The sequence below is a fragment of the Microcebus murinus genome, chromosome 16 (assembly GCF_040939455.1).
Source record: "Microcebus murinus isolate Inina chromosome 16, M.murinus_Inina_mat1.0, whole genome shotgun sequence".
NCBI classification, from domain to species: domain Eukaryota; kingdom Metazoa; phylum Chordata; class Mammalia; order Primates; family Cheirogaleidae; genus Microcebus; species Microcebus murinus.
The window spans coordinates 55,925,519-55,932,550 of record NC_134119.1 but is presented as its reverse complement, the minus strand read 5'-3'; the positions used below and the strand labels follow the sequence as shown (position 1 = coordinate 55,932,550).

Sequence of the window (7,032 nt, the reverse complement as noted above, 5' to 3'; positions counted from 1 at the left end):
CGGTGCTGAGAGAGGTTGTGGGCATGGCCCGCTGGGGCTCTGCCCGACCCAGGGCTGAGAGATGCCACCTCCCAGCTCTGGGTCCCTGCAGGAAGTGTTGGCAAGCACAGGGCCGGTCCTCCAAAGGCCCAGGTGCAGGGAGCCCAGGCCAAGCAGCCTGTGGAAGAAGCCACTTGCCGTGCCACCCCGGGAACAGGACTGCAGGCCCCGGCCCTTCCCACCTCCTCCTCCTCCTCCTCCTCCTCCTCCTCCCCCCCGCCCCGCCCCCACAGGGCACAGGGCTCAGAGACACCTCAGACTCTTGCTACCCAAAGTGCAAAGGGCATCAGTTGCTCCTCCAACCCCCCCCCCCCGCGGCCGAGCAGACCGCGTTGTCCAGCCAGCCCCCGGGCCTCCCTGGGGTGCCCAGCACAAAAGTGCAGACACCCACCGGACCCTCAGTCTCAGTTTTCGGAGGTTTTTGCCACTCTAAGGACCCGCAGGCCAGCTGGGCCTTCGGGCAGGACAGAGAGCCCTGGAATCCGACGTGGAGAGCTGCGTGTACGTCCCCATCAGGAGGCGGTCCCCACCTCCGCGGCTCTCCCCTTGCGGGGAGCCGCAGCCCAGCCGGCAGCCGCAGGGCCTCAGGGAAGACACCAGGCTGGGCCCCCGCGGCACAGCGGGGGCACGTCCCCCGCACTCACGCGACTTAGGGACGGCTGCTGGAGACTGCTGCGGCCACCCTGCTGCCGGGTTTCTGGAGGGCTTCCTGGAAGCAGCATCCACACCAAGCCCTTGGAAGGCCCAGGCGACGGAGGAGCCGGTCAGGCAGGGGCCGAGGACGGTGAGAGGCCGGGCGGGAAGGAGCGTGTCAGGCAGGGGCAGAGGACGGTGACCGGCCGGGCGGGGAGGAGCCGGTCAGGCGGGGGCCCAGGACAGTGACGGGCCTGGCCGGGGAGGAGTGCGTCAGGCAGGGGCAGAGGAGACGGGCTGGGTAAGGGTTAGGGTTACAGTTAGGGCACAATTCACAATCCCAAAGACGTGGAAGCGACCCGAGTGCCCATCCATCCAGGAGTGCATCAATAAAATGTGGCGCGTGGACACCACGGAGTGCCATTCGGCTGTGAGGAGCAGCGGTGAGAGGGCGCCTCTCGTGTTCTCCTGGCCAGAGCTGGAACCCGTTCCAGTAAGCCAAGAATCCCAAGAATGGACACACGGGCACCACGTGAGCGCGCTCACCAGCAAACTGGTACGAACGGATGGACGCCTAAGTGGACAGAGAGGAATCACCTTCATCGGGTGGGTGTCGGGCGGGCGGGTGGGGGGAGGGGAGGGGCATACACATCCATTAGGCATGGGGTGGGTGCGCACCGACTGGGGGATGGGCGCACTTGAAGCTCTGACCCGAGGGGGGAGGCTTGGAGAGGGCAAGGCACCCGACCTTAACATTGGTACCCCCACAATACGCTGGAACAACATGAGAGGTATATGAATAAGAACACAGGGGGGGCCGGGCGCGGTGGCTCACGCCTGTAATCCTAGCTCTCTGGGAGGCCGAGGCGGGCGGATTGCTCCAGGTCAGGAGTTCGAAACCAGCCTGAGCAAGAGCGAGACCCCGTCTCTACTAAAAATAGAAAGAAATTAATTGGCCAACTAATATATATAGAAAAACACAGCCGGGCGTGGTGGTGCATGCCTGTAGTCCCAACTACTCGGGAGGCTGAGGCAGCAGGATTGCTTGAGCCCGGAGATTGAGGTTGCTGTGAGCTAGACTGACGCCATGGCACTCACTCTAGCCTGGGCAGCAAAACGAGACTCTGTCTCAAAAAAAAAAAAAAAAAAAAAGAACACAGGGGGGAGGGGGGCACGGGCAACACATGTCACCTGAATACTTGTACTCCCATCATCTGCTTGAAAAGAGAGAGAAAAGAAAATGCAATCCTAGAGGTAAGAGACACTTTTTAAAAATAATGAATCCGAAGAGAAAAGTAAAAGGAGGCCTGTGGAGCAGGTCTGGGTGTGACTCCGGATCCCCCAACATCAGGTGCCACCACCAAAGATTCCTGCGTGTAGCCCATAGAACCCCAAAAGCAACGGGACGAGTTCTGGTCACATACTCCCTCAAAATGACATCCTGGCCTTCTTCTGGAACTCCCTCCCCTCTCAGACTCTCAAGGTTTCCTCCAGCGTGTCGGTTCCCACAGAGCAGACCTTTGGTCTGAGACCTGACAGTCCAGATGCCACGCATGCTGCCGCGTGGCCGCGGTGTCGCGGCTTGGGACAAGAGGAGGCCCCACGGTGCGGGCTGGGGCGCCAGGCACCGCGCGGGCGCTGAGGGTGGGGGTGACCCCCACCCCGGGCCGCCGCGGCGCTCCCAGAAAGGGGACAGAACAAGAGGCAAGAAAAAAAAAAAAAAAAAAAAAAGCAGCAGCCTGTGGCACCCGGTATTCGGAGGCGGTCTCCCATCCAAGTACTAACCAGGCCCGACCCTGCTTAGCTTCCGAGACCAGACGAGATCGGGGGCGTTCAGGGTGGTGTGGCCCTAGACGGCGGCGGAGGGCGCCCCTGCCCCGCTCGAGAAGCCGAGCCTCTCTGGGCTTCCCCGCCGCCGCCTCCCGCCCCAGGCCCCGCGCCGGGCCGGGCTGGGCCGTTTGAGTTCGCCGGCCGGGTCCCGCGGGCTCCCAGGGACGGGGGTGATGGGCGGGGCGGGGCGGGGCGGGGGGGCTGTCTCTCTATACACACACACACACACTCACACTCACTCACACTCACACAACATGCGCCTCCACGGCTGGACTCGCCAAGGTGGAGCCCTCCCAGCCCCCCTCGTCTCCTCGCCCGGCCTCCTTCACCTACCCGCTGCCCACCCCCAGCGCGTCGCTGCCGCTGACTGCGCACGCGCGGGACGCTCGCCCTTTGACCCCAGCCAGGGGCCGCCCTCCCCCACAACCCCTTTCAGCTGCGCCCCCCTTCCCTCGCCCTGTGGGTGGGCTGCCGCCTATTCCCCCGGGCCAGGGCTGGGGCACAGCCAGTGTATGGGGCGTCTCTCTCTGGGGATGTGTCCCATGGGTGGGGTGGGGTGGGGTGGCGTGGTTTGGGGGGCGCTGAAGAAATCAGTCCCCTCCATCTCCTACCTCTGGAAAACGCCCAAGCCCGTGGAGAACTGCCGGCACCGCTTCGTGGGGGCCGGGACCCTCCTCCGTGTCCTCCTGTGGCCCAGTCCAAGGGGCCTGGGCCTGGCCGGGGCTGCATTGGACCCCGACCACCCTGGCGTGTGGACTCGCTAAAAATCGGCCATTAGATATTGGATTCCAGCTTCCTGGAGGTCATTTCACTAATGAGTGCACCGGAAAGAGTTTCCTAATCCATCTGTGAGGGTGGCAACTGAAAGAGAATTTTAAAGCTGACAGAATAGGCGAGGGAAGGCATAGGAGATTTCCACACCCAGCAAGGAAGACTTTCCCGAAATGGAAGAAAGAAACGAGCAAACAGAGACACCGGTAGCCCGCCCGGAAAAGAGTCTGCCCCTGAGAGAAAGCACCCTGACCAGGTTCACCCGTGGGTGGGTGGCGAGCTAGCGGCATTCAGAAGAGCGAGGCCCGCAGTCTGTGCGGAAGACACCTGCGCTCGGGTGTGTGTGGCGGCGCGATTCACAAGCAGCTCTAGACGTTAAACCCAGGAGAAGCCAGGGAGTTCCCAACGCCCCAGGTGTCCTCAGCCCACGACTGGCTGCTGTGGGAATGCGAAGCCCGGCTCCTTGTCTCAGAGCGGGGTTCCCAGGAGGATCAGGCTGAAGCTGGGACTTGGCCTCAAAGTGTCCCCTCGCATGGCCACCCCCTTCCCCTTCCTGCTCCTCTACTCCTGGTGCCCCTCCATCCAGGGGCCAGACCTTAAAGAGTCACCGCAAGAGAATCCTGGTCCCAAAGGAGCCTTCTGGGGGACCGGTGCTGAGAGAGGTTGTGGGCATGGCCCGCTGGGGCTCTGCCCGACCCAGGGCTGAGAGATGCCACCTCCCAGCTCTGGGTCCCTGCAGGAAGTGTTGGCAAGCACAGGGCCGGTCCTCCAAAGGCCCAGGTGCAGGGAGCCCAGGCCAAGCAGCCTGTGGAAGAAGCCACTTGCCGTGCCACCCCGGGAACAGGACTGCAGGCCCCGGCCCTTCCCACCTCCTCCTCCTCCTCCTCCTCCTCCTCCTCCCCCCCGCCCCGCCCCCACAGGGCACAGGGCTCAGAGACACCTCAGACTCTTGCTACCCAAAGTGCAAAGGGCATCAGTTGCTCCTCCAACCCCCCCCCCCCGCGGCCGAGCAGACCGCGTTGTCCAGCCAGCCCCCGGGCCTCCCTGGGGTGCCCAGCACAAAAGTGCAGACACCCACCGGACCCTCAGTCTCAGTTTTCGGAGGTTTTTGCCACTCTAAGGACCCGCAGGCCAGCTGGGCCTTCGGGCAGGACAGAGAGCCCTGGAATCCGACGTGGAGAGCTGCGTGTACGTCCCCATCAGGAGGCGGTCCCCACCTCCGCGGCTCTCCCCTTGCGGGGAGCCGCAGCCCAGCCGGCAGCCGCAGGGCCTCAGGGAAGACACCAGGCTGGGCCCCCGCGGCACAGCGGGGGCACGTCCCCCGCACTCACGCGACTTAGGGACGGCTGCTGGAGACTGCTGCGGCCACCCTGCTGCCGGGTTTCTGGAGGGCTTCCTGGAAGCAGCATCCACACCAAGCCCTTGGAAGGCCCAGGCGACGGAGGAGCCGGTCAGGCAGGGGCCGAGGACGGTGAGAGGCCGGGCGGGAAGGAGCGTGTCAGGCAGGGGCAGAGGACGGTGACCGGCCGGGCGGGGAGGAGCCGGTCAGGCGGGGGCCCAGGACAGTGACGGGCCTGGCCGGGGAGGAGTGCGTCAGGCAGGGGCAGAGGAGACGGGCTGGGTAAGGGTTAGGGTTACAGTTAGGGCACAATTCACAATCCCAAAGACGTGGAAGCGACCCGAGTGCCCATCCATCCAGGAGTGCATCAATAAAATGTGGCGCGTGGACACCACGGAGTGCCATTCGGCTGTGAGGAGCAGCGGTGAGAGGGCGCCTCTCGTGTTCTCCTGGCCAGAGCTGGAACCCGTTCCAGTAAGCCAAGAATCCCAAGAATGGACACACGGGCACCACGTGAGCGCGCTCACCAGCAAACTGGTACGAACGGATGGACGCCTAAGTGGACAGAGAGGAATCACCTTCATCGGGTGGGTGTCGGGCGGGCGGGTGGGGGGAGGGGAGGGGCATACACATCCATTAGGCATGGGGTGGGTGCGCACCGACTGGGGGATGGGCGCACTTGAAGCTCTGACCCGAGGGGGGAGGCTTGGAGAGGGCAAGGCACCCGACCTTAACATTGGTACCCCCACAATACGCTGGAACAACATGAGAGGTATATGAATAAGAACACAGGGGGGGCCGGGCGCGGTGGCTCACGCCTGTAATCCTAGCTCTCTGGGAGGCCGAGGCGGGCGGATTGCTCCAGGTCAGGAGTTCGAAACCAGCCTGAGCAAGAGCGAGACCCCGTCTCTACTAAAAATAGAAAGAAATTAATTGGCCAACTAATATATATAGAAAAACACAGCCGGGCGTGGTGGTGCATGCCTGTAGTCCCAACTACTCGGGAGGCTGAGGCAGCAGGATTGCTTGAGCCCGGAGATTGAGGTTGCTGTGAGCTAGACTGACGCCATGGCACTCACTCTAGCCTGGGCAGCAAAACGAGACTCTGTCTCAAAAAAAAAAAAAAAAAAAAAGAACACAGGGGGGAGGGGGGCACGGGCAACACATGTCACCTGAATACTTGTACTCCCATCATCTGCTTGAAAAGAGAGAGAAAAGAAAATGCAATCCTAGAGGTAAGAGACACTTTTTAAAAATAATGAATCCGAAGAGAAAAGTAAAAGGAGGCCTGTGGAGCAGGTCTGGGTGTGACTCCGGATCCCCCAACATCAGGTGCCACCACCAAAGATTCCTGCGTGTAGCCCATAGAACCCCAAAAGCAACGGGACGAGTTCTGGTCACATACTCCCTCAAAATGACATCCTGGCCTTCTTCTGGAACTCCCTCCCCTCTCAGACTCTCAAGGTTTCCTCCAGCGTGTCGGTTCCCACAGAGCAGACCTTTGGTCTGAGACCTGACAGTCCAGATGCCACGCATGCTGCCGCGTGGCCGCGGTGTCGCGGCTTGGGACAAGAGGAGGCCCCACGGTGCGGGCTGGGGCGCCAGGCACCGCGCGGGCGCTGAGGGTGGGGGTGACCCCCACCCCGGGCCGCCGCGGCGCTCCCAGAAAGGGGACAGAACAAGAGGCAAGAAAAAAAAAAAAAAAAAAAAAAGCAGCAGCCTGTGGCACCCGGTATTCGGAGGCGGTCTCCCATCCAAGTACTAACCAGGCCCGACCCTGCTTAGCTTCCGAGACCAGACGAGATCGGGGGCGTTCAGGGTGGTGTGGCCCTAGACGGCGGCGGAGGGCGCCCCTGCCCCGCTCGAGAAGCCGAGCCTCTCTGGGCTTCCCCGCCGCCGCCTCCCGCCCCAGGCCCCGCGCCGGGCCGGGCTGGGCCGTTTGAGTTCGCCGGCCGGGTCCCGCGGGCTCCCAGGGACGGGGGTGATGGGCGGGGCGGGGCGGGGCGGGGGGGCTGTCTCTCTATACACACACACACACACTCACACTCACTCACACTCACACAACATGCGCCTCCACGGCTGGACTCGCCAAGGTGGAGCCCTCCCAGCCCCCCTCGTCTCCTCGCCCGGCCTCCTTCACCTACCCGCTGCCCACCCCCAGCGCGTCGCTGCCGCTGACTGCGCACGCGCGGGACGCTCGCCCTTTGACCCCAGCCAGGGGCCGCCCTCCCCCACAACCCCTTTCAGCTGCGCCCCCCTTCCCTCGCCCTGTGGGTGGGCTGCCGCCTATTCCCCCGGGCCAGGGCTGGGGCACAGCCAGTGTATGGGGCGTCTCTCTCTGGGGATGTGTCCCATGGGTGGGGTGGGGTGGGGTGGCGTGGTTTGGGGGGCGCTGAAGAAATCAGTCCCCTCCATCTCCT

At 63.4% G+C, this 7,032-nt stretch overlaps 2 pseudogenes; both read right to left on the bottom strand.

The window, feature by feature from the left end:
* Positions 1–2,408: 2,408 nt before the first annotated feature.
* Positions 2,409–2,527, bottom strand: LOC142861335 (uncharacterized; annotated as a pseudogene).
* A 3,802-nt stretch (positions 2,528–6,329) lies between these two features.
* Positions 6,330–6,448, bottom strand: LOC142861334 (uncharacterized; annotated as a pseudogene).
* Positions 6,449–7,032: the final 584 nt, after the last annotated feature.